Here is a 26,847-nt window from a genome sequence, read left to right as displayed (position 1 = left end):
CGCCATCATGGCCGTCTCCCTGTGTCTGCCTCTTTTCTTATGAAAGCACCATCATATTGGATTAGGATCCACCCTAACACAGCATGACCTCGTCTTAACTAATTAGATCCACAAAGACCCCATCTCTAAATAAGGACACCGTTCTGAGGTACCAGAGGTTAAGACGTCAAACATATCAACACATCAGTTTACCGGACAAGATGTCACCCAGAGCAGTCACTTAGATGGACAGTCCTCACCAGCTGCATACGCAGACCCACTTTCTGTGGTTCCCAGTGGAGGCACTGTTCTGTCTGAGGCTGAATGAAAACTAAGGAGACTCCCTCTCTGGAAAGGTACCCCACCCACAAGCTACCAGCACAGCTGTGTGTCGCTAGACGTTGTCGCCTTTCACAGCATACGGTCCGGTGACAATAGGCTGCCTTTTGCGTTCTCACACATACCCATAGACAGACACTAAGGCTTTGGCAGGAAGAGAATGAAGTCGAGGTTGAGTGTGTTCGAAAGAGTCTTCCCGCAGAAGTGTGGCCACACGTAACAGATAAAAATACAGGACTCCCGGTTAAATTCCACTTCCAGATAAACCATGAGCAATGTTTCACTATACGTATGTTCCAAATAATATTCGGAGCGTATTCTACATTAAAAATTGTGAAATGTATACGTAATTGGGGGTCTCATATTTTGTGCAGCGACCCTGTGGTGGGAAAACCCTTGATATGAGCCGTGGGATCATCCGCAACCTAATCCTCTACTCTAAGTGGCTCTGACAATTCTCCACAGACTCGCCAAGGTAACCCTCCTCCTCCTTCTTACCCAAATCTGATGGCAACGACGTTCTCGGCCTGGGGTCCTTCCTCCTCTTCTGTCCTGTACGGTGAATGCAGCTGGGGATGGCTTCGGGGTGGCCCATGACCCCGAAGTCAGTAGCTGGCAAACGTGTGCCTCTCCCTTGGCCTGTGGAGAACCCACTCGGCTTCTCACCCCCGCCTCCCTCTCCCTCTCCACCTCTGTGGATGCATTTGGAAGCCAGGCATCAACCCACCCGGGGGGCACTTGGGAGGCTTTGAGATCCGCTTGTGACCATGCCAGGCTTTGGAGCGTTCTAATCCTTCGCACGCGTGGCTTCCACCTCACGTTTGCTTGTTTTTTTAATCTGAAAGGGGGGGTGGCACACACGTGAGTGAGTAGGAGAGGGGCAGATGGAGAGAAAGAGAGAATCCCAGGCAGGCCCCGCGCTCCTCGCAGAGCCCGACACGGGGCTCGATCCCACAACACTGGGATCATGACCTGAGCCGAAATCAAGAGTCAGACGCTCAACCGACGGAGCCGCCCCGGGGCCCTACTTACGCTCCATCTATAAAATGAGAATAGAAATGTCTCCTTAAAATAGGGCTTTTTTAACTGTGGCAAAGCATGTAATTTTCTGAAACCGCAGACCTAAAATCTGATCGCTAATTTCCAGGGTAGTTTCGCCTCTATTCCTGACTTTCCTGTCCATCTGTCCCTTCTGTAGGCCACACCCATGCGCCGCTCCAGAGATGTCACTCTCAGCTCAGGAAACCGACCAATGACCGCCCCATCCTGGGAAGGCGCCACCCCGCTCCCTGCTGGATGGCAGTGACCATCTGGTCTACCCCCATCACCCCCGGCAACTTGGAAGCTGATGACTCTCCCTTTCCCGCCCTGGTCACAGGTAGCAAGGCATCGGTTCTGACTTCTTGCAGGAATGTCTCAAAGCACGAAGAAGATTGTGGGCGCCCAAGACCACGTGGCAGACAACAGGTACAGTCTAGGAGTCGGAGCTGTGCCCCAGGGGAGGGGGCAGCAAGTAGGGGCCGAGGGGACACTCAGAGGTCAGTAAAATGTGAGACAGGTAGGTGGCAATACCCACTGTCCACCAGGTAAGGGACTTTGTCTTGCCAGCAGTGGGACGGATGTCCTTGGAGACGCGAAAACAGCGTCTTCTGGTTGGTCACCTGGAGCCATGCAGAGCTGGAAACAGCGTCCGGGGCTCCATCCCCAGCAGAACGGGGAAGGGGTGCGGGTGGGGGGACCCTGTCTGAGCCCCTTACTCTGACCCGTGACACCTTCTCTAGCCATGACTCCCTTCTTGGCATAAATGGTCCCCCTGTTAAGAAAGTAAAGTAAATAGGGCACCTGGGCTCAGTCGGTTGGGCGTCCGACTTCGGCTCAGGTCATGATCTCGCAGTTCGTGAGTTCGAGCCCTGTGTGGGGCTCTGTGCTGACAGCTCCGAGCCTGGAGCCTGCTTCGGATTCTGTGTCTCCCTCTGTCTGCCCCTCCCCCACTCACACTCTGTCTGTCTCTTTCTCTCAAAAATAAACATTTAAAAAAATTTAATAAAAAAAGAAAAAGTGAATACAGTGATGAGTGTGGGGGAACAGTTTTGCCCTCCACTGGGAAACCTGCCTCAGCATCTCTCCTGCAAGCCTCCCAGATGAGGCCTGGGGACAGACACCCGAGTGGCTGAGCCCTCCTGACAGAACTGCGTGCTGGTGTGGTGGTCACTGAGGTCCGAACACGGGGCTAGTGTCAGGCTGGTATATTGTCCCGAAAGCAAAAACTCCAAGAAAATGAGATTAGAGCCTGTGGGTGATTTGCTCCTTTACATCAGGATCACATGCCCCTTTTCACATTCCTGCCCCCCAAAATCCCCCCACGGTGGCTCAGAGGGAGCAAGGGGTCAGGCAGCGTTCAGGGGGGCAGTTCGTCCAGTCCAGACTGGGGAGGCCGGTCCTTCCTGCGGAGCGTCTCTGCGGAGCAGAAATGCGCCCAGAGCAATCACCGGGTCACCTGCCCTCCTTGCATTTTGCAGGGAGTCCCTGCATCTCGCTGCACCGGCCGGGGCTGCTTCTGCTCGGGGTTCTTCTCAGCTTCTTTCCCTTTCCTGATCCGCCCGGGAGAGATCCCTGTGGCCAGAGCCCCGCAAGTCAAAGACGCGCTGCGATCGAGGAGCGCAATCGAGGCTCCGGACACCTGCTCCAGGCAGGACAGAGCGCTGCCCACACGCCCACAAACCTCCCGGAGCCCCTGCAAACAGAGCATGCTGCTGGCCACACAGCCACACAAAGGCTGGCGCGGGAACCGCCCTCTGGAATCGGGAGGCGCCGGGCTTGCTCAACACAGCCCAGCTCTGTGTAGGCCAGACGGCCCTTCTGGGGAAGGGGGCTACCGGTCCAAGCCTTCCCTTGGCTGCCAGGCGACCCCACCGCGGCGGCCGAGCGGCCAGAAAACACCCGACCTCCTGAAATAGTGCTCGACAGAGAATTCCACACCCATCCCTGACTCCCCACACAGAAAGCCCTCTGCCGGCCTGAGAGCGTGGGCCAACATGAGTCTGCGAGCGGGGGGGAATGGGGGCACGTGTGGGTGCGCGCGTGTGTGTGCGTGTGCGTGCTTGACTTGTTGAGAGTTCGTCAAAGATTCTGAGACTCCGGCGTGGCTTTGACTTTCTCCACTGCAGAGCGCGCGTGCTTTGAAGGGAGGCGTCGGCCGGCCAGAACGTGGAACCGGGAGCCCGGAATGCCGCCCACCCAAACCCAAACCAGCTCTGACGCAGGGGTCGTGCAGAGCGTTTCATTCCTCTCCTTGTTTTCTCTTCCGTCTACGAAAAAGTAGAAGTGGGAGGAAAAAGAACATGAGACCGAAAAGGCTTACTATTACCTGGACAGCAGGGTCATTGGAATGGACCAAAGTCAACGCCATGCCTGGCAGATTAATGGGCCCATATAAACGTGAATCGATTGTGAGGTTTCTCCCAGGACGTTACAGAGCTCAGAGGACTTGCCTATAAAATACAGCGAGTTCCTCCACTTTAATTACCGGCTACAAAGGCCTCTTTATCACATTCTGCCGAAGCCATTGCAGGAGGGGCCGTGAAGTGCTCTCGCTTTTAGACCAAAAAGCGCGACTGTGGGTTGGCGTGTTCTTTGGAAACAATCATTGCATGGGAAGCAAAGCAAAATCACAGGGAGGGGTGGGGTTGATGGCAGTCCCTGAAAGTGGGGAGCTCCAGTGAGCCCCTTGCCCTGGGGAACTCTCGGGAGTCCCGTGAGCAGACCCAGGTGACAAAACGCCTTGGGTTCACCGTCATCTGCAACGTGCTCGTTCTTCCCTATCTACTTTCCAGAGGACAGGCCCCAGGTGCTCCGTAACCCCAGCCTTTCGAGCGGACCCTGACTCGGGACCCGAGAGCCAGGAAACCCCACCTTCCCACAAAGACAGGGTGCTTCCTGTGGGAACATACCTCACACCTGTGGACAGCGAAAGAACCCTAGAGTCCCATGTAAAACCACCGTGGGGACCGTGTGGTAACTCCCTGATTCCCTCAGCCAGCCCCAGGAGACCCCAATCCTGGGTCTCTTGTTACGCCCTGTGTCCCCGTGCCCAGCTCCGTACCTGGCACTGTGTGCATGGGCTTCTTTTATCCAATAGTTATCAACTGACTCCGGCGTGTAGGCCCTGGGGAGAGAGAAACAGCACGCGGGCCTGGGCCTCGCAGAGTGGACATACCAGGTGAGGAGGTGGCTGAGCCCAGAGGCTGCCCCATGTGGTCCTGCCTGTGCCATCCTGGGGCATTCCGAGATACAGGGGCGCACGGGGTCGGGCCTCTAACCCATTTATGGTGGTCAAGGGTGACCATACTTGGGAGTATCCCACGGAAGCCGAAACCTGCTGGGGGATTAGGACACAGCCAAGCAGGGCAGGGGAGAGTGTTTTGTCAGAGGGAACAGAACATGTGATGGCCCAGAGGTGAGCAAGAGCAGTTCCAGTAGCTGGAAGAGGCTCACGATGGCTGCGTTGCAGGGCTCGGGGTGGGGGGAGGTGGGGGGGACATGGGGCTCGGATGGGGAGGTTACTAAAGCAGAGCACGTAGCACCACTGTCCAGCAAGGTCAGGGCCGTGGCAATCCACCGAGAAAGGAATGGCTGGGGGGCGGGGTGGACAGGGAGATCAGCCCCTGGGGATTTTCTGCTGGTTCCAAGCCCTCGGGCGCCTACCAGCCAGTGGCTTTTAAATACCATGACCCCAACCCATGGCCTTCTTCCCCTAGAGATATGGGTGAAAACCTCTCTACCAAAGGAGGGGGGCCCGAGGCAGGACCATCGGTGCTTATTTGGAGAGCTACAGAGAGCTGGGAGCTCATCCGATCCATGGTCCGATGCCCCTGTCCTCTCCTCTTTGGGGCCTCTTTCTATCCCCCCCCACCACTCCCCCAAAATGAGAGGGGCAGATAGCAACACTCGTCACCTCAGCCGTCAGACACCGGCCCTGCCTCTGAATGGAAGAGGGCGAGACCCCAGCACCTTTGTAAAAGAGAGGCAGTCATTCTGGCCTCTGCTCCTGGAAGCCTCCAGCCTGCAGCCCCGGGGGAAAAAAGACGAGCTGGCGAGTAAACAGCACAGTCTGGTCCACCGGATTTGGAAAACAGAGGTGCCTTTTTGGAGAGGAGAGAAAATACAGCATCGTCCTTGGCTGCACCGAAGGAAGAGCCCAGTCATGGGGGTGTATTCGTTCCAGGAACCAGCAGACCTGGGGAAGTCGACAAAACACGAAGCTTTCTGAACAAAGGGAGGAAATGGACCAAAAAACAGAGGAAACGGTCTTGGCCAAACGGCTCTCGAATGTGCGTCTTCCCGGGAGTCGCAAGCCCTCGGGTCTGCTCCTGCTTCCCACGATCCATGCCTCCCCATCGGGGCGGGGGGCTCGGGTCACAGACGCTCGTGACCGCGATAGCATCTCCCGGATAGTTACGGCAGCAGCAGAAAATTCTGCACATATCTTGACATAAATACACAGAGGTTGGCTTCAAGGATTTTTTTTTTTTTTAAATCAAGGCATGTAAAAGTGTGGGAGTTAAGTACTGAGGATGATTTGGAGTTCTTCAAAGATACAGAAGAGATGAAAAAAAAAAAGTCTTTTTAGAATAAAGTTATTCCACAAATGCGTTGAACATTCCAGCAGAATTAGCACGGCACTGTGTGTGTAGTAAGGGAATGGTGACTGACCCCAGGACTCAATCTGCCATAGGTGCTTGACAAATATTTATTCAATGATTGCATGAATGAATGAATGAATGAATGAAGTCAGGGGCAGGGGCTGGTGTATTCCAAATTCGCACGATAATGAGTCCTCCGAAGAAGCTTCCGACGTTGCATGCTGACACCCTGAGTTCTCAAGAGCGCTGCACTCTACGTTTTCCTCTCCTAACGCCCTTTCCTGCAGTTTCTAACAAATAGAACAAGACAAATGATACCTGGCAACTTGCCTTTGCACACATTCCTTCTCGTGGTCGTGGGTGATTGGCCTCCATCGTCCCCAAATCCCGGGCACACGGCCCGGGGCTCCCACCACCCAGAGGAACCCTGCGAGCCGGCCACACAGCCTGCCTTGGATCCGGACGGATGTGCTAGGAGCCTCTTTATTTTGTTTTACCAGTTGCCTGTTGTAGTTCAGGCATTCTCTCTCTCTCTCTCTCTCTCTCTCTCTCTCTTTCTCCCTCATACCCAAGCACCCCGGCCAATGAAACCACAGCCCTCAGCTCTGTGAGCCAACATGCTCAACCGCTCAAGATGTCCTCCCCAGTCTAGACCCTTCCCTCTTCCCGTGGGGGCAGCAACCGTGCCTCCTGGGGAGATGGGCTCCAAGTCCGTCCTCCGCATTGCCTGCCCCTCGATCCGTCCCCACCTTCTCCGTGAGGAAGTGTAGACATTTGGAAAACAGTTATCATGAGCACAGGCCCTGTCCTGACACCTGGAGGGTCGCAGCTCAGATGAGCAAAAATCTCCCAAAGGCTTCTGAGGAAATACATGTACATGCACACAGGGACCTCCAACGCGCGTTTCTTCCAGAAAAACATCCCACAGAACTTGTTGATCACAAATGCCAGTGTCCTGGTGGCAGACAGGAACGGGTCCCACTATGTGAAAGGGAGGGACACCTTCTAAACTTCATTCACACGCGTGTGCTCTCTCTCACCCTCTGTCTCTGTCTCTGTGTGTCTTTCTTTCTCTGTCTCTGTCACCCCTTGTGTCTGACTCAGCCCCACCAGTTAGACCCTCAGGTCACCAACTCCGATTCCTCTCAGGCCTCCCGCAAGCCTCCCTTGGTATGGCCCCATGCTCAGCGGGCAGCGATGAAGTGACACAGAGTCAGCGTCCAGAACACCTCACTCCCCACTCACCTCAGCCCGACTCTGGCTCAGAGATCCCCACACGCGGCTGAGTAGAAGGCCAGGCCAGCGCAAAGAGGATTGGATAGGTCAGCATATGCGATGTCACACGAGGGACAGGCAGGGGCCGCGTGGCTCTGGAGTCCCTGGATCCAGACCCCGCCGGGCCTCAGTGTCACCCCTCACAGTGAGAAGCCGTCTGGAGGAGGCGTGATCTGCAGAGGCCAAGGGCGCCCAGGACGGTCTGGGACATGTGCAGTCAAGAGGTGAGCAGAGGAGAAGAAACCAGCAACGATTACTAAAAAGGAGGGATTTGGAGAACCTCCTTTCATTCAACAAACACTTGCCGGGGCACCTGGGTGGCTCAGGCAGTTAAGCACCCGACTCTTGGTTTTGGCTCAGGTCATGATCTCACCGTTCGTGAGTTTGAGCCCCGCATCAGACTCCACGTGGGGCTCTGCACAGACAGTGTGGAGCCTGCTTGGGATTTTCTCTCTCTCCCTCTCTCTCTGCCCCTCCCCCCACTTGCTCCCTTTCCCCCCCCCCCAAAAAAAGAAATAAATAAACTTGAAAAAAAAAAAAAAGAAAACACTTGCCACCACAGAGCACAGTCTATGTATTCGGTGCTGATCTGGTCACAGGGGCCTCAGCAGTGAACCAAATAGACAAAAATCTCACACTTACAGAGTTGGCACAGGAGGGAGGGCGCTTTGGGACAGACGAGGGACCAGATAAATAAGACATCGGATCTGCCAGGTGGGAATAGAGACTAAGGAGAAAAACCAAGCAAGGAGGGGAAGACAGCGTTGGGAATGGGGCAGATGAAAGTGTTGTCTTAGCGTGCGGCTGCCATCACAGGCACCCAGACGGTGTGGCTCAAACAACAGACGTTTGTCTCATGGTTCTGGAGGCTGGACGTCCAAGATCGAGGTGTGAATGGGGCTGGTTTCTTCCAAGGCCCCTCTCCTTAGCTCGTGGATGGCAGCCTGCTCCCCAGGTCCTCGCAGGGTCGTCCGTCTGTGTACCTCTGTGTCTTAATCTCGTCTCCTTATAAAGACACAAGTCAGATTGAATTAGGGCCCACCCTCGTGATCTCGTCTTACCTTAGTTACCCCTTTAAAGACCCTGTGTCCACGTAAGATCACATTCTGAGGTCCTGGGGGTTAGGACTTCACCACATGGATCTGGCAGGGACACGATCCAGCCCGTAACGGGTAGGGAGGCGGCCGGATGCCTTCTGTTTGTCCCCGCAGATTCATTCTCCACGATTTTCCACTCTGCCCTTTGCCCCAGGACACCGGCGGGTGAGATGCATAGGTGGCCCCCTGCCTGCCGGCCTCCTCTGGGCCTGTGGGGGAGGGGGGACGTCAGGAGATCACACTGAGTGTTGTGGCGTCTGCTCCCGCCTCTCCCTACTGGGTTCCTTTGTGGGCATGCTTCCTCTCTCCAGGTTCTGCCCATGGCAGCTTTCCCCTCCCTTTGACCCCTCAGGCCGAGTTGGTGAGAGATTCCCCCCTACTGCTGGTCCTGGGGCGCTGCCCCATCCAAACACTGCCCACAGCTTGGAAAATGGTCCCTTTACTAAGGGACCCCATTTCAGCAGGTCATCTAACCAATACAGGGGCCAGGGCAGGCCTCCCTGAGAAATGACCAGAGAAATAAGAAGGAGATCAAGAAACAGTGGTGTCCCAGAAGCCAAGAGAGCGTCAGGAAGGCAGCTGTGATCTGCAGCCAGAGGTACAGAGGGTACGAACTGGACAGGCGGCCATGAATACAGAGAGGCCCAGGGACCGAGCAGTGGTGGTCGTTGGCGGGGTGGCGGGAGACGGGACGCTCAGCACGCCCAGAGAAGCTCTTTTCATTAAGGCGAAGAGGAGCGAACGTCTCAGAATCAGAAGTGGGACGCTTGGCCAACTGAGCCACCCAGGCATCCGCATGATGTGCACTTTTAAAATAGGTTTTAATCCATTTTTTAGGTTTATTTATTTATTTTGAGAGAGCGGGCACAAGTAGGGGAGGAACAGAGAGAGGGAGAGAGAGAATCCCAAGCGGGGTCCTCACTGTCAGCGCAGAGCCCGACGCGGGGCTCGAACTCACGGACCGTGAGATCATGACCTGAGCCGAAGTCGGACGCTCAACCGACTGAGCCCCCTGGGGCGCCCGGGAGTGAATTTCATTGCAAGAAATGACACCAAACACCTTAGCTATGCCGCAGTCCACAGTCAGTGAATGGGTACAGGCTGACTTGAAGCGCTCAGGGCTCCCAGTTCTGCATGCAACACAGGCAGGAGGGCGTGTGTGCGTGCGTACAAACATACACGAGCCAACGAACAAACTGTCATGTGGGGCCTGAACTGCAGAGTTGATTCGGTTAGCAGAGATGGCTATCTCCCACTGAAAGCTGAACAATAATGCTAGTCTAGCTTTGAAGATGAGGCCCTGTCTGTCCACGCTACCTCGCCAAAGATATGTTTTATATTACCCTTGATTTACGATGCGTTCTCCATATTCTTGTTATTTGGGTGCTGAAGTGGTGGGAGATCTCCTTTTTAAATGGCCCCTCATTTTTAACAGACTTTATTTTTTAGAGCAAAATGGAGTAGAAAGAACAGAGTTCTCATGTGGTTCCTGCCCTCACACATGTACAGCCTCGCCTACTAGCAGGGTCTCATACCTTAATGTGCACCTTTTTTTGAGAGAGAGAGAGAGAGCCATGTGTGAGCAGGGGAGGGGTGGGGCAGGGTGGTGTAGAAAGACAGAGAGAGAGAGAGAGAAAATCTCAAGCAGGTTCCACACCCAGCATAGAACCCAACATGGGGCTCGATCTCATGACTGTGAGATCATGACCTGAGCCAAAATCAAGAGTTGGGCCCTTAACCAACTGAGCCACCCAGGCATCCTCATAATGTGCACTTTTAAAATATGTTTTAATCCCTTTAAATAACCACAGAATTTTTCCAAAATCTTCCTGACAAGAAATGGCCCTCACGTGTCTCAAAAACAGACAAAGGACTTGAACAGACATTTCTCCAAAGAAGATATATTGATGGCGAACAAGCACATGAAAAGATATTCAACATCGACAATCACTAGGAACACACAAATCAAAAACACAATGCAATACCACTTTACACCCATCAGGATGGCTATTGTTAAAAAGCCAAACCAAAGAGAAAAATCACAAGTATTGGCCAGAATGTGGAGAAATTGGAATTTTCGTGCATTGCTGGTGGGAATATAAGGTGATGCGGCCACTGTAGAAAACAATATGGCAGCTCCTCAGGAAGTAAGAGTTGGAACCAACAGACTGAAGACTTTCTTACAAATGGTTCTCAAAGCCAAGAGTTAGGTCCATGACAAAGCCTCCCGCCTCCCTCCTGTGCCTCGGCCATGCCGTGCTGATAACCACCACCCTGGCGTTAGCTGCTTGCTTTCCAGGCCTGACATAATCTTCCTTTATGTTCCATTTCCAACAAGGAGATTGGCATAAGCAGACCCCAGTCTCTTGGGTGTCCCTGAGAGGCAATGAACCAGCAATAGGTAGGGGCCCCACCTCCCCGTGGAGACAGAAGAAATACGGTGGATGTCCGTTTACACACAATACAGAACCATTTTCTTCGAAGCATACGTTGTCCAGCCAGTTACAGGAACACGTTGTTTTTCCTCAAAGGAGATTTTAAAAGAAAATATTTTAAAGGACATTGAGATCGTATAGCCCAGCCAGCCGGCCTTCCAGCTACAGCTAAAATTAGAGTCCAGTTTCAAAAATGGACAAAGGATTTGAACAGACATTTCTCCAAAGAAGATACACAGATGGCCAACAAGCACATGAAAAGACATTCAACATCACCAGTCCGACAAGCTGGAAAACACAAGAAAGCAGCTTCTCTAGAAAGGAATGCACGCAGCTGACACCAGATTTTAAGTCAGTGAGACCTGTTTGGACTTGGGATTTCCAGAATGGTAGAGAATACATTTGTCCTGTTTGAAGCCACGGAAGCCAGGGTCTACTGTTACGGCAGCAACAGAACAGATGCAGTATTTTATTGTGTATATATGTGTGCACACATATCCCCACTCTACCAAAGGTCTTGGTAGACAGACGACGTCTGATTCGCTTCGATAGCTCATGGACCCAAAAGGTTCCATCACACAGTGTGCTTCGTATATACTGGTGCTACTCCACCTGTCCGTTGGTAATTTTTCAATGACACAGAATAGACACTGGTGGGGGCCAACGTTCATTCCTAGGCCCAGAAAAATGGACTGGGATGCAAAAAGGAAAGGAGAAGGGTGCCCTCGGGGTTGCCAAAATCTCTCAACCAGGAAGAGGCCTTCTGAGAAGAGACGGGCCCAAACCAGACCACAAGGAATTGCTTCCCTGGCCTGTAATTACCTCATTTGATAACGACCTGAAACCCAGGCTGCTTGCTCCCAGGGGAGCCTGGGGCTGCTGAGTCATGTTCAAGGGCCTTCACCTCCTGCTGACCCCACTCACCAGCAGGGCTGAGTAGCTGAGTAGCTGCAGGGCATCAGAAGACAGAGTCTGTGGTCAGAGCGATGGGGAAGGTCAAGGCAGGTGCTGGGTGCCTGGATGCTGGAGAGGAGGCTGGGGGGGGGGGAAGGGCAGGAGGTGTCCCCAGGAAGGAGACTCCACTGGGGAACCCCTGATCCCAACCCAGTGGTCAGGACACAGGAGTTCCCTGCTGAGCTGGGAACGGTCACAGCATCTGGTGGCCCAGCCCAGACCAGCCAGGCTAGATGTATGATGACACCGAGACCCTAATGGTCCTCACAGCTGACCGAAATCGGAGAAACACTAAAACAATAAATCCAGAGAAAAACTCGCCTGCTGATTAAGGCAAGGTGATAAGATCTACGGGTGGTTTCCTTAAAGAATCGCTGAGGGGCCTCTGGGCTCAGTCGGGTAAGCTTCCAACTTCGACTCAGGTCACCATCTCACGGTTCACGAGTTCAAGCCCCACACGGGGCTCCGTGCTGACAGCTCAGAGCCTGGAGCCTGCTTCGGATTCCGTGTCTCCCTCTCTCTCTTTCTGCCCCTCCCACACTCATGCTCTGCCTGTCTGTCTCTCTCTCTCTCAAAAATAAATAAACATTTTTAAAAATTAAAAAAAAAAAAAAGGAATCGCTGAAATGTTGTTCAAGACAACCTTCCTCTGAACCAACACGGGTGGCAGAGTTACTATGGACCGGGCAGCGAGGACACAGAGGTGACATTTCCAGTCTGTAGCGGGGGATGAAAGGACCTTGGGAATAATCTGGCGGGCGCTCCACACAGCACAGTCTTCACAGCAGGAGATGAGCCCCAGAGGGATCAGCACCCACTTTACAGAAGAAACACTGAGTCTTGGGAGGTCGGCAAGTCACCCAGGGTCAGGGGGCAAGTGTTTTAGCCGGGGTCATTCAGCGGGTCAGCCGCCAGACCGTTAACAGCAGCCCCCTGCGTTCCTTCCACGTCCCTCTGCCACACAGCCGGGCAGCCCTGCTCCGGGTCCCGAGACAGGAAGGTATCGTGTTCGGAGCTGGGGCTGCCTCACTGCCTGGCCCTCGGTGAGGTTTCCTCTCTCTGCCTCAGTTTCCTCCTCTGTAAAATGGGGAGAGCACCTCCATCGCAGGACGTGGTGAGGAGTCATTGGATCCTCACACGTAGCTGCATCTCACAGTACGCGCTCAGTAAGTGTAGTTCTTTTATTTACATTCTATTATCTCAGATTTTGAGTAGCTCTGTGACCTTGAGTGACTTCCTTTCTTTCTTTTTTAAACTTTGTCTCTTTAAAAAAAAATTTTTTTTTTTAATGTTTGTTTATTTCGGAGAGAGAGACAGAGCCCGTCAGAGCAGGGAAGGGGCAGAGAGAGAAGGAGACACAGAATCGGAAGCAGGCTCCAGGCTCCGAGCCGACGGCACAGAGCCCGACGTGGGGCTCCAACTCAAGGACTGTGAGATCGTGACCTGAGCCGAAGTCGGACGCTCAACCGACTGAGCCCCCCAGGCGCCCCAAGTGACTTCCTTTCTTTGCAACCCAACGTAGAAGGTCCCTTCCTTCGGGAGTCAATCTTGGGGTCAGTAAGTATCCAACGCCTGAGAAGGAGAATCCCCAGAGGAAGACTTCCGCACGCCGTCCGAGTCTGGCGAGCGGAATCCGAATTTCCAGCTGGACGTTGGTCTTTGGTTTCTCGGATGTTCTAAGGGGCTAATATGGTGAAAATGTTCTCTCACTCTGCTGCATCACTCAGAAGCTTCTTGTCAGGAGATAATATCTTATCAGGCACAGAGTCATTGCCTAAAAGCTCCAAAGAGCCCTCAAAGCCTTGTTAGAAGCAGCGGTGAAAGGTCATCATGACTTGTGCAGTTGGGGTGGGTCACCCGCATTTGTCTCCCTATTCACGTCACGGCAGCATGGGGTGTGACGGCGTGATGCAGGGGTGCATGGGTGGGAATCCCTCCTGCCTCGGGCACACGTTCTCCCAGCCTGAGAACCACCCCCTCCGGAGAAGAGGACCCTTCCGGCACTGCCTAGCTCGGCACTTGGCCCTGGGAATTTGCAGACAGCAACATCTGTTGGCAAGGAAACCACGGGGTCACTTAGAAGACACCGATAGCCCCCATGTGAGGGTGCTCGGCAGATGTGACAGCGTTCTCGCCTGCCTGGACTCGCGTGTCCCCTGCAGGTTTGGCTTGGGTGCACATTCGTGTCATGAGCCCATCTCTCAGCTGAGCAAACAGCGGCTCGGAGCGCATCTGCTTGAGGGGACGTGATGAGAGACACAGCGGTGACAGCACAGGTGTCCGCAGAGGAGACCCAAGGTGCTGGGCCCCATTTCTCGGGGCCCCATTTCGGTCACTTTCCTCTGCGCTGAAGCCAGGCTCCCACTTCCTCCCTCTCCCTTATCTCCTGTGCGCACAGAGGAACGGAAACACCACAACGTGAGATTTATATCCAGCTTGGAGCCTCCTCTTGAGTCCCTGCCTGCTCCGCGGAGGCCCAGCCAGAGAGGAAACCAGCGATCAGGGAGATAAGGGGAGCACGCAGGGACTGGCCGCTTCCGCACCTTATCGGAACGTGGTTCCTTCTCCGCTCTCACTCTCAGACACATGCCCCTGGAAAACGGCCTTCCCCCTGGATTCCTTTCTAGGGCTGCTGTAACAAAGCACCACCAGCAGGGAGGCCGGGAGGCCAGAATCAGGATAGCACAGCCCTTGATCCCTTCCCAAGCCTCCAGGAAGGACCCTGCCAGCCCCTCCCAGTGCTGACAGCTTCTGGCGGTGGCCGGCCATCCTTGCGTTCCTTGCCTGTGTCTGCCTCTGTCCTCACCTGCCTTCTTCCCTGTGTGTCCATGCAACCTCTCTTATTCTTCTGAGACACCAGTCATTCGACGTAGGGCCCACCCTAATCAGCATGACCTCATCCTGACTTCACCAACTGTATCTGCAAAGACCCTGTTAAAGGTGACCCCAAATAAGGTCTCGATGTGAGGTTCTGGGTGGAAATGAATGGGGGGACACGATTCAACCTGCTACACCAGCATCTCAGGGCCCCGTACGCATTGGCTCGGCCATGCCTCTCCCCAAAGCAAGCAGCTGGAGACCATCCGGACAGGCACCAAAACAGCATCCCGGCACCTGGCTGAGACAAGTCTTCCGTCATCAGGAAGGCTAGAGAAGGGGGCTTGGGGCCCCCTCCCTCGGCCATTTCTTCCGGGGCAAACATTTCATTCTTCCCAGGATACCGAGGCAAATAGCTGAGAACCTTCCACTTTGGCAACGCCCCATCTCCTTCCACAGTTAAAGAATACTTGGTGTGTGTCGTCTGTGGGTGACTTAAGAGCCTTTTCCACGTATTCGAGTGTAACACCGCACTCTAAAATTTCCGAAGGGGATGGCTTGGGGGATGGTGGAGGTGGGATGTAGGAACACCAAGTTCGACTAAGTCCGTGTTTAGGCATCACGGCATTGTTCCCTGAGTCCCTGCAAGCTGGAAAAGACACGTGTCTGTCACACGCCCGTGTGGCCCTCATTCCTCAGTGACCGTGCCTCGTACAGAATGCCAACCACCTCGTTCTCCGGCTCTGGGTGTCCAAGGAGATTGCCCCCCAGGTTACAAGATTCTCCACATGGGAAAGGCCTGCAGTCGTGGTCGGAAGTCCTGGCTGGGGCTTCTGGGCTTTATGACCCTGGGCAAGTCAGTCGGTCCTTGGCCGGAGTTTTTGCACCAGTCATACAGAGAGAGCCGGGGGCGGAAAGGACGCTAGTCTCATTGCCTGTCAGAATAGATCAGATGGCAGCTGAGATGCGCACATCGGGTCAGAAAGGAAAGGGTGCGCGGCAGACGGCAGCCCCCCACTGCAGGGGCCCTTCATTAAGGAGAGTCCAGCAGAAGGGGGAAGGCAGCCGCTTGAAACGCTCCAAGGTTTGGACCCGAAGACCTGCTTAAAGCGTGCAGGCTGCTCCCGCTTCTGCACTCGGTTTATTCTAACACGGTGATTCTCTCCCCAGCCCCCTGGAGAGGCGTCACGGGCCTCTTGCTCTGTTTCCTCCCCAGCCAGCCCCCAGGTTTTAGGGAATCATTCTACCCATCACCCAGATGACACCTGATGAAAATAAAGAACACTGATCCCGTCTGAGAGAGAGACTCACAATTCACTTTGGGCTGGAAACATTTCCCTTTTTTTCCCTAGAGGTTTATTTATCTCTAGGAGAGAGAGAGATCACAAGAGGGGGAGGGTAGAGAGGGGGGATGGACAGAGAATCCAAAGCGGGCCCTGTGTCGACAGCAGCGTGCCCAATGTGGGGATAGAACTTGTGAACCGTGAGCTCATGATCTGAGCTGAAGTCGGGCATCCAACCAACTGAGCCACCCAGGTGCCCCGAAAAGAAATTTTTTAACCTGAACCAAGGGGCACCTGGGTGGCTCAGCTGGTGAAGCGTCCAACTTCGGCTCAGGTCATGATCACACGGTTCGTGGGTTCAAGCCCTGCATCCGGCTCTGTGCTGACAGCTCGAAGCCTGAAGCCTGCTTCGGACTCTGTGTCTCCCTCTCTCTGCCCCTCCCTACTCACACACTCTCTCTCTCCCCCTCTCAAAACTAAATAAACATTAAAAAAAATTTTTTTTTAAAAGATAGCCTCACAGAAAAAGACTAACTCAGTGTTTCACAAATGAAAGAGGATCCATGATTTTTTTCTTCTCCCTTTAAGTGGGGTCTAAGCATTACTCGTGTCTGGAGGGGAAAAACCAGTGTTAGCGTAGGTCTATGATCCAGTGGTTCTCCAGATGCTTCTCTGATCAGGAGCACCAGCAGCACCCGAGAGCTTGCTGGAAATGTAAGCCCTTGAACTTCACCCAGACCTCGGAATCAGAAACCCAAATCCGTGTTTCGACAATCCCTCCGGGGGATTCTGACGCTAGCAAATCGTTATGCCAGAAGCTGGACTTCCTGCCTCCTGTGATTGAACCCGTGACATTTCTGCACACGGTTTCCCCGCTACCTATTTCACTTTGGAACGGGTCCCTTTGGACCAATCGTATAACGCCACGGAAGGAGCTTGGGAGGAAGTCCTGGTGCTCGTCCTCCCTGGACTCACCCTTCCGAGGACTGCATCATTCACTGAGCACTGAGCCCTCCCAACAATCTATGAGAGTAAAAAAAAAAGATTATTAACTTCATTTCACAGATGAGAAAAATGAGGCCCAGAGAGGTTAAGCAATTTGCCCAAGGTCACACGGCTGACTGGGACACAGATGGGGCTGGGCCCACAATGCCCGATCCCCACACCCACGAGCTGTCAGCATCGTTCAGAGATGCATTCTAGAACAGAATAGATGCACAAATGGCAAACGATTTCAGAGGCTATCGAGTCTGGTGGGGGTTGTGGGGAACGGGGGGCAAGGCGCAGGGTCCTCAGGCAAAGCCAGGACAAACCCGAGGTCCGCGGTTTCCTGGCGGGTGTCTCCCCCGCTCTACTGTGTGCTTTGCACTTTGAAAACGCCAGAGCCCTGGATGGCGGTGGAGGGGGCTCTGAGGCCGGCGGGCCCTTTGCGTGCCACTAAATTTCCGAAGCTTTCACGGTTCCCAAGATACAAGAACTGAAGAGCCGACCTCATGTGAACAAAAGAATTATTTCATTCCGATTCATAATGAACCAAATAATTCTCCCCTTTGGAAAGGGGTATTTTAAGCCAAATAACTCTGGTTGTAATCGTTCAGCCTTTTCTAAGGAAGTCATTACTCTTCCTGACACATGACATCAAAGAGGATTTTTTACGTCAAGTCGTTCGAACCTGTTTCTGGCTTCTGTCAGGCCTGGATGTGGAACTGTCCTGATAAAAACACCCTCTCCAGTCTTTTCTCTTCTTCTTTTTTGTTTTTCTTCCTTCCTCTGTCACTGTCACTTTTATTTTCGGGTGCCATCTGCCCCCATGCCTCTCCAGTCTCTGCTTACCAAGGCGAGTCTCCGCTTTTCTTGTTCTGGAATGTTCTGCCACAATTAGTTCTTACCTCTATCCCTGTGTTCCGGAACCAGATTTTGAGCCCTAACCATTTTCGGGGCGCTGCCTTTTTTTCCTCGATGAAATATACCTTTGGATGGCCTTATTTTTGCCCCACGTCCGCCTCTTGAATCACTGTTTCTCCTCGTGTGACCACAACGTAGGTTTTCATCACAGACGTGTTTTTCCCAGAACACCTGGCCTCCAGAACCTGGCCCTTCTGGCTCTGCTGCTGTGTCATCTTTTTTTATTTTTTATTATTTTTTTTTAATGTTTATTTATTTTTGAGAGAGAGAGTGAGTGAGTGCGAGCAGGGGAGGGGCAGAGAGAGAGGGAGACACGGAATCCAAAGCAGGTTCCAGGCTCCGAGCTGTCAGCACAGAGCCCAATGCAGGGCTGGAACCCACGAGCCACGAGATCGAGACCTGAGCTGAAGTCAGACGCTCCACCAACTGGGTCACCCAGACGCCCCTGCTCCCGTGTCATCCTAACAGTATGCCTCCGTTTCCCACGCTTCCTCGACAGGGCACCTGCCACCATGCAGCATCCCTGTGCCCCGGCAGACCTTACCAGCTCCCCGGGAAGACAAAACCTGTACATACCCAATGTCCAATTTACGAGCATAGGGTGCTCACCGGGAAGCTTCCGTAATCCACGTCCTTGGTGAGCCACACGGTTGTGACAAGGGGGTTACGGATCCCGATGCCGATCAAGTATTAGCTAAAAGTTGAACACGCGCGGCTGTCCTTCAATAATACGTAGGTGCTTTTAGGATTGACAAAACCCAAATTCCTTAAAAGAGTTAGGAATTTCTAACACCTCTTTGACAATCTTTGCTTAATCGACAAATGCCAAAATCCTATGGATCTTTAAGATGTGTTGCCATCACATGGGACCTTCATTTTCCAAAGATTCTGGGAGCCCCTGGTCTGGGCAGTAGACGTCCTGGAGGCCAAGGTGTGGGGGAGGTGTGGACGGGCTCTGAGCAAAATGTTGTCACCTGGGTGGTGAGTGTGAAAAACACCTCGCTCCTGGCAGGGGAAGAGCCTGAGGAGAGGTGTGGACACGAAGAAGCAGATCTGACCTTGGCCTCTGTCCCCCGTTCTGCCCCGCCCCCACCTCCTATGTACTTGCTCGTTGGCATCCGGAGATCAGAAAACACTTTTTGCTCGGGACCGCCACTCGCTTGGGCAGGTTTGAGCTCTCGGAACACAGGTCTCCCCCCGCCCCGTCCTCCCGCACCTCCACTCCTTGCTCAGCCCCACCTGGCCAGGCCAGATGACTCCATTGAAAATGCCGGCCCCTAGACCAGAAGCCTCACCCAGGGCGGCAGGCAGAGCTGGAGGGATGTCCGACGTCTGACAGCACAGTGCCGGGTGCCTGGTCTGTCCCCTGTGAAGCCCACTGGCCCGCCGAGGAGAACAGATTCACTTCCATCGTGTGTTTGGGGTGAAAGGCAGAGACTGTTGAATCACCTGGACTTAATCTGCACGAATAATAACACGCTGGGAGTATTCAAGTGCTGTCGCCGTGAGAGCACTTTAACGATGCCAATGAAATAGCACAGCCTGGATTGCCACCTTCCAAGCTGAGGGGGTAACCCACACGCCCCCCCCCAAATTAAAATACCCTTTTTGAGTATCCAGACCCAGCAGCTCGGGGGGCACGAAGCCGACGCTAGGATGGGAAGCCAGCACATGCAAGCTGCTTACTCCCGGCGCCCCACCAGGCGCTGACCTTTGTCCCCGTCCACGGCCCCGAAGCCAGGACCGCCCTGCTAAGTTCAAGGCCCACGTTGTATGAGCACCCTCACCCCTGCGTGGCCTCCTGTGCGGCACCCCACCGCCCAGTCCTCTCCTCGTTCCGAGCCCTTATCCCCTCACTTCCAGGACGGATCCAGCCTCTGGAGAGCACATTAACTGCATGAGCCACCCAGCCGCCCTCGTTTCATACTTTTAAATACTTTAGCAAAAGGAGAAATATTCAGTCCCTTTTGCTACCTTGTCAAAGGGTCACGATGTCATGCTCTGCCTCCGCAGCTGGGAGCTGGGGCTCTCAATTCCATGCATCTGCTGTACACAATCACATAAGCATCCCGAGACGCCCCGCTCCAAGGCACAGCCGTATCTGGCCCACGTGTCACCCCACCAGGTCACCACGACGGTTTTGTAAGAAAACCAAAACTTCCGACTTCATTACTAAACATCCAGAGACGTGTGTCTCTTGGATCCCGGTAGAAGGGCAGCGCCGGCTTCAACGGAAACCTCGCGAGCAGAAACCCACATGCAGACAAAGGAGAAGTGAGCACGCTGCCCACTGTTGTGGTTTTTGCTTTTCTGGAAAGTTCAGTTTGTACGTCCTTGCGCTTAAGTCACTCTGTAATATTAGCAGGCAAAATTTCCTCAGAGTTACACGAGGTTTCTGAGCTCGTAGAGGTCCGTGAATGTCACCACGTACATTCCTCCTCCTGGGATAAAACTTTCCATCCTTTCTGAGTTAGGGTTGCCCAGTCAGAGCCGTTTCCTTTCTCACACGGTAGTCGGAGGCTTTCAACGCACTCTCTGAAGGGAGGGTCAGACTCAGAATCTAGCTGCCACTTTCGTTTCCTTCCAGCATTTGGAGTAAGCTGGGTATCAGAAGAAAATCTGTCACCCCAAAATGTGTCTCTTTGGCATGCGGATTACTTTAGGCTGATTACTTTTAAGGAATAGAAGACTCACGAAGTTTTCCTTTTTTGCCTCCCCCCCGCCCCGCCCCAACCTCCTAAAAGAATTTAGATAGAGGGCCTGTTCTAGGAAGGGAGCCATCGCCATAGACAGCTGTCGTGTGATGTGAACTAGGTATGGTAGACAGAGCAAGGCTTGTTCGATCAAAGTCCTCTCTAGGTCCCGTTGTTTCTGGGTGGTCCGGCAAAGATTCATTTACCAAACATTCACTCCTTCCATTCTTCCTGTGGTTTGCCTTCCTTCCCTTTGAAGATCCAGCTCTCCACCCCTTCTCCTCAGTCCAAAATGACACATGTACCTCATTTTGCTTGACTGTCTTTGGAATCCCTCAGGCTTATGTGGGTTCCCCATATGTATGTGATTAAATTTGATTTTCTCTTGTTAATCTATCTCACGTCAATGCGATTCTTAGATCAGCCAGAAGAATCTTGAAGGGTAGAGAAAAAAATTTTCCTCCCCAATAGCTGCTTCCTTCCCCAGGGCCTTTGGTCTCTCTCCGGATGCCTGGATCCCATTTTTGTAGACTAACCAGTTTTCTAAACCCATTTGCACTCTCTGTCCTGGGTTCCTTAGAGCTCTTTTCCAGGCATCCACAGATAGATAGATAGATAGATAGATAGATAGATAGATAGATGATAGATAGATAGATAGATAGATAGATAGATAGATAGATAGATGATAGATAGATCGATCGATCCTGTTAAGATGAACTTTTTGCCCTGTGGTAGAAAGAGCAGCTGATCAAACAAGCAAAGTTTCATTTTGGGATCAGGTGCGGTACAGCAACCAGACCCGATCATTCGCCATCGTCCCTTGACGTGAAAAAGGCCTGCAAACAACCACCTGGGCTTTGCTGAAAGGTGCTTTCATATTGATGAGGGTTTTTCTGTTTTTCTTTCGTGTGCCCAAAGGGAAGTGACCTGATCACAAGAAATCTCATCCAATGGAAACGCCCCCCAGGAATGTTATGGGGAGAAATAAACACACACGAAGGGCTGTGGGCTCCAAGGGGCAGTTGGGTAAGTATAGCATATGCAGCGTGATTACTAACGTGATGAGGGTGAGGACTCCCTAACTACTGGGTGACTCCAGCGTCAACATCCAAACAAAGATAATGACAAGTTGAAGGGGACGAGGATGGCTTGCCCTTGAACACGTTGCTATGCCATCAAGTCAACAATCTGTGTAGCTTCTTGACTTCTCCAAATCTGACTTCACCACGTTCTTGAAAAGCTTTCTCAGCTTTTCCCTGCCCCTTCCTCTACCTCCCACCTGACTCAGGCGAAATTCCCTGAGAGGTCCTCCAAAACAAATGTTGACAGTTATTTAAGGAATTAAAGTTATTCAACTCCAAAACACTCTCTTTCCACAAAGGTAAGTCCCTATAAAAATATTATCCCGGGAACTGAAGCCAATGTTCTGAGGGCGAGGGCCGGCAAACTATTTTACTTAAGGACCAGATAGCAAGTCGTTTCGGCTTTGTGGGCCGTTCGTTCTCCTCGAAGCCACTCAGCTCTGACGCTGGGGTGTGCAAAAGCAGCCACAGATAATACGTAAGTGAATGGGCATAAATATGTTCCAACAAAACTTTATTTATGGATTTAAATTTCATATAATTTTCACGTGTCACAAAATAGCGTTCTCTGGGTTTTTTTCCCCCATTTTTCCCGTTAAAAAAACTTCATCAGCTTGTGGGTCATACAAAAGCAGGGGTAGGTTGGTTTTGATTTGTTGGTTTTGAAGTGTGCAGACCCCTGATCTATGACATTCTATCAGTAACAGAATCATTGTGCTTACCTCCAATAAAGCCCATGTACGTTGTATTGTGTATGTGATAAAACATACTCAAAAGAATCTATGAGGAGATTGATGTTCTAAAATTCTCTTCCCGAACTCCTCCAGCAGGTTACCTTATAATGTCTAGGTGCACCCACTTTGGAGACGTCTGATCTAGCAAATGAGGAGAGTAAACTCCTATGAGATTCGCGTGTTCTATTAGCCCCCTGTTTCAAGAGATAAAGGAACCACAGGGCACGCAACATCTCAGTTTGAGCTATTTTGATAAATGCAGACGTGCTGGCTCGTATTCACAAAGCCTAAACATGAGACAAAAAAAAGAATTCAGTATTTCAGGATCTGAGGAGGACCACGCTAAACTCATTCAGCTCCAGTTCTGCAGAAGCACTTTGGGTGGCTCAGAACCAGTGAAACCTGTACTGTGGGGACAATAGGTCTATTATCTTATCTCAGTTGGAAAAGGATTGCTGGGCCCTCCATCCACCTCCTTCCTCGTCTTCTGTAGGGCATGAAACCATCCCAATTTCTTTTTCAAACTCTGACAATAAATCTAAGGTGTCACCCTAGCCTTGGAATGAGCCATTACCGAATGCCCATAGAAACTGTCTATGTGGGGTATATCCTTGTTTATCTTCTGTAGTAGTGGGTCTCAGCCTAAATCTGGATCAGTCAACGGTATGATCACCCCAATCACCTCATGTTTAAATCTGTCCCCCAGACAGCTCAGAACTAGAGGTTGACTCAAGAGTGGTCTAAACAGCCCCTCCCACTACCCTACTGTGTCTCTCTCAGTCTCTCTCTGTGTCTCTGTCTCTGTCTGTCTCTCTCTCTCTCTCTCTCTCGTGCATGCACATACACACACATACACACACCCCTAAGGTAAAGCCACTGAAGCTAGACCCAAAGGGAAAACAGTGTTAGGGATGAAGCATGTCAAATGATCGTTACTGCTCCGAAGGTCCTTTGGTAGTTCTGAAACTGCCATCAGGCAATGTGCAGGAGACAGAACATTCCAGAAAGCTGGCTAAGGCACTGAGAATTTCCACAAAGGACTACAGAGATTGCCCCCATGTGCAAGGTGACCAGATGGCCCGGATTTTCCAGGTGAGTGTCCACTGCAAACATTCTATCTTCTTGTCTTTTGTGCATAATTGTACTCATAGATCAGGAAAGCGGGTCCTCGGTCAGACCGCGTGTCCTGATTTGACAGTCGGAAACATATGGTCATAATCCCTCTGCAGATGAATTTTAAACATTTCTACAAACTGTGGCAAATGTACACGCACTTCACTGGTCACCACATGCTCCATTCTACGTCTCCCTCCCACTTTGTGGGGTAAAGATGTCTGAGAACTTCTGCAGGGTCCAAAGACTGTGACACAGCTCCGGGGCCATTAGGAAATTTGTGGAAACTCTACACGAGCCATCCTTTGGCCTCTGAACGGCTTGAGATGAAAATCCTGGTGAACTATCTGTATACTGGAGGAGATTAAAATCAGGAAAGTAAAGAGAAGTGGAGAGCTGGCACTTTGCACGGATGAAAGGCTCCCCACACCTCCTGCCCGCGTGGCAGTCTGCCCTCAGTGCGCCCCGCACATCAGCAATTGCCACGGCCCATTAGTACAGACGTCTTCTGCCTGATCCTGTCTCTCCAGTCGAGAAGAAAATCACGGGCCCCTGAACCTCCGTCGTCAGCTCACGCAAGACACAGCGGCAGATTGCCTTCCGAATTAATTCCTCTCTGTTGTCCTACAACGCGCTAATTGCCCATAATGAGCAAATTATAATAATTATGGACGATTACACAAAACCTTTGACTTAAGTGGCAATGCTTCACCCGTGAATTGCAGGGCCTTTCCTAAATATTAATTAAAGGCCACACCAGTCACCGGAACTAAGACCGTGTTGCCCACTTTAGAGGTGGGGAACACAGAGGCACAGGCCAGCACACTTCTTAGTCCATTCCAAAAGACACACTGGCACATTTTCATTAAATCAAACTGTGTAAATTATCTGTAAGGAGTTAATTAAATAAACGGCTTAGCTTCCTAAAGAATGGTAGATAGCTGTTAAAAATTCCTATTTTCCAAAACAGATGAACATAGATAAAGAGAAGGAAAAATAAGACAAAAACAGAGAGGGAGGCAAACCATAAGAGACTCTTAAATACAGAGAACAACTTGAGGGTTGCTGGATGGGAGGAGGGTGGGGGATGGGCTAAATGGGGGATGGGCATCGAGGAGGGCACCTGTTGGGATGAGCACTGGGTGTCGTATCTAAGTGACGAATCACTGGGCTCTACTCCTGAAACCAATACTACATTGTATGTTAACTAAGTAGAATTTAAAATTAAAAAAAAAAAATCCTGTTTTCAAAGGCACAGGTAAGAATGCTGGTGTTGGGGTTTTATTATTATTATTTTATTTTAGAGAGATCGTGCACACGCAAGAGCTGGGGAGGGCAGAGAAAGAGAGAGAGAGAGAGAATCCTAAGCAGGCCCCACGTTCAGTGCAGAACCTGACACGAGCTCGAACCCGTGACCCTGGGATCATGACCTGAGCTGAGATCAAGAGTCAGACGCTCAACGGACGGAGCCATCCAGGTGATGGAATTTTAAATGAAAATGAAGGATGGTCGCAATCGCGTGTGAAGGTGTAAGTGTCTGTCTGGGTGTCTGGGTGTTGATGTGTGAAAACCACGCCATAAAGTTGGGCAAAGGTTTAGTCGCCAGTTTCTGCTGGGATGATTTTTAGCTCTGCCCTGAAACTTTTCTGTCACTTCTAGATTTTCTGCCATAAACACCTAATGTCCCATAATAAGTATATAATAAGATTAAGAATAAGAATACAATAAGAATCTCCTATAATAAGAAGTGCTATTTTAAAGACGTTTTTCGTTTTTAAAAAATTAAGGTATTTTCAAAGACTTTTCTAGTCCCTGTTTTTTTTTCTATTTCTGTAATATATTTTTTAATGTTTTATCTATTTTTGAGAGAGAGACAGAGACAGAGCACACGTGGGGGAGGGGCAGAGAGAGAGGGAGACACAGAATCTTAAGAAGGCTCTCGGCTCTGAGCTGTCAGCACAGAACCCGACGCGGGACTCAAACACACGAACCGTGAGATCATGACCTGAGCCGAAGTTGGGTGCCCGAGCAACTGAGCACCACCCCCCAGGCACCTCTCCTAGTCCCTGTTTTAAATCAGTTTCCTTAACTCTTCAAATGCATCTGGGCCATCGCCTTTTCCACTCTCTCCTCACAGAAACGCAATCCCCAGTCGCTCTACTCTTGCTTATGGCGACTTAATAAGCATGACCCAGGGTGGGACTCTGGCTTGCGTTGCCCCGTGGCTGGAATTCACCTAGAGAGGCTTGAAACGTCCACCAAAGTCTGGAGATGAGGCATCGGACCAAATCGCAGGTCTCCGAGCAAGCGTCCCTCTGAAGGGGGTCAGGATCCCCCCCGGTCCCCGTTCAGATTCCATGGAGTGACTTTTGCCGGCCGCTGTTTTCCTGGAAATGGATGCGTGCCCGCACCTCCCTCTAAGCCACCCCGGCTGTCCGGCCGTCCGGCCGTCCGGCTGTCCGGCCGTCAGGAAGAGAGGAGGGGGCGGCCGACATCAAAGACATAGCAACTGCCTGCGAAATCCTCCCCCGCCAGCCGGGAGGTGTGGCTTCTGCTGGAGGGCAGCTGCTCTCTCTTCTTGCCCTTCAGCCAAAGGGTATCAGGTTCACACTCCCCTGTAAATACCACCCTGACCCTTTCACATCCTTGCCCTAAACAAAACAGCAACCAGACGTCAGGGGCCAAATCTGACACGTCCCCCCCCCAACCCCGGGACGGGCCGTGTGGAAGGGCTCCCGTCCACCTGCCACGCTCCAAAAGGAAAGAGTCAGCCCCCCTTAATGTCCTTCAGATCTGCCCCTCGGGCCACTTGGCTGCTGCTAGGGGCTCAGGGGACACGGAGCACCGCGGGCAGAGCCGCAGCCTGAAGTCGTCCCTAGCTTGTGGCTCTGCAGGGCGATTCAGCTCAGTTTGACTGGTCTCTGTGGACACAGGGATCTCAGAGCAGGGCCTGCGCTGTGCCCCCCGTTCTGCGAGGCTGGACTGCTTCTGCACGGAAACTTGCACAAGAGGCTTGTCTTCATTAAACCCTGCGCGAAAGCTTCCTGTAGGAAGGACAGTCCTCCTGAGACCTGCCAGGGAGCTCGGGCTGAGGGAAGGTGGAAGGGGCACCCCCCCTTCTAGGGGGGCAAAGCTGGCCGTTTGAATCCCTGGCCTTTTCATCCCACTAAACGGGCCTGGGTGCCAAGGGGAGGTTTGGGGCCGGCGGTTCTGCGGGGAAGTACTGAACACAAGCCACGGCGGGGAGGTGAGGAAAGACGGTGCCTGGGGCCTCCCTGCAGGGGCCGAGCAGGCAGAAGCCTTGGGTGCTCAGGAACTTTCTTTTACCTGCCAGCTCATGAGTCACAGCCTACTTACTGTCCTTTGTGCGAAGCGGCAAACAGGAGCAAACACAATCTTTGCGCCAAGAAAGTCACAGCCCGGTTGGTTAGAACCTGTCCGTTTGGGGGCACCTGGGTGGCTCAGTCCGCTGAGTGTCCAACTTCGGCTCAGGTCATGA

The 26,847-nt window shown here is 52.3% G+C and overlaps 2 long non-coding RNA genes across 5 annotated transcripts in view; both read right to left on the bottom strand.

Annotated features, from left to right (window-relative positions):
- Window positions 1-2,551: 2,551 nt before the first annotated feature.
- Window positions 2,552-7,629, bottom strand: LOC111556345. 2 transcript variants are annotated; one of them, XR_002735783.2, is made up of 3 exons: window positions 7,206-7,629; window positions 4,421-6,250; window positions 2,552-3,626 (listed from the first exon to the last, which is right to left on the bottom strand). It is a non-coding gene; the product is annotated as an uncharacterized LOC111556345 (long non-coding RNA). The 2 variants fall into 2 exon arrangements; XR_006584788.1 differs by having other exon boundaries at window positions 4,421-5,554.
- Window positions 7,630-7,792: 163 nt separating this feature from the next.
- LOC109503303 overlaps window positions 7,793-26,847 on the bottom strand; it is a 58,522-nt gene continuing 39,467 nt past the window's right edge. For all 3 annotated transcript variants that reach the window (XR_006584787.1, XR_006584786.1, XR_002162205.3), the window contains one exon: window positions 7,793-8,240. This is a non-coding gene — a long non-coding RNA (uncharacterized LOC109503303). The remainder of the gene's footprint in view (window positions 8,241-26,847) is intronic.

Source organism: Felis catus, chromosome C2 (assembly GCF_018350175.1).
Source record: "Felis catus isolate Fca126 chromosome C2, F.catus_Fca126_mat1.0, whole genome shotgun sequence".
Classification (NCBI taxonomy): domain Eukaryota; kingdom Metazoa; phylum Chordata; class Mammalia; order Carnivora; family Felidae; genus Felis; species Felis catus.
This window is presented reverse-complemented; position numbering and strand designations above follow the sequence as displayed.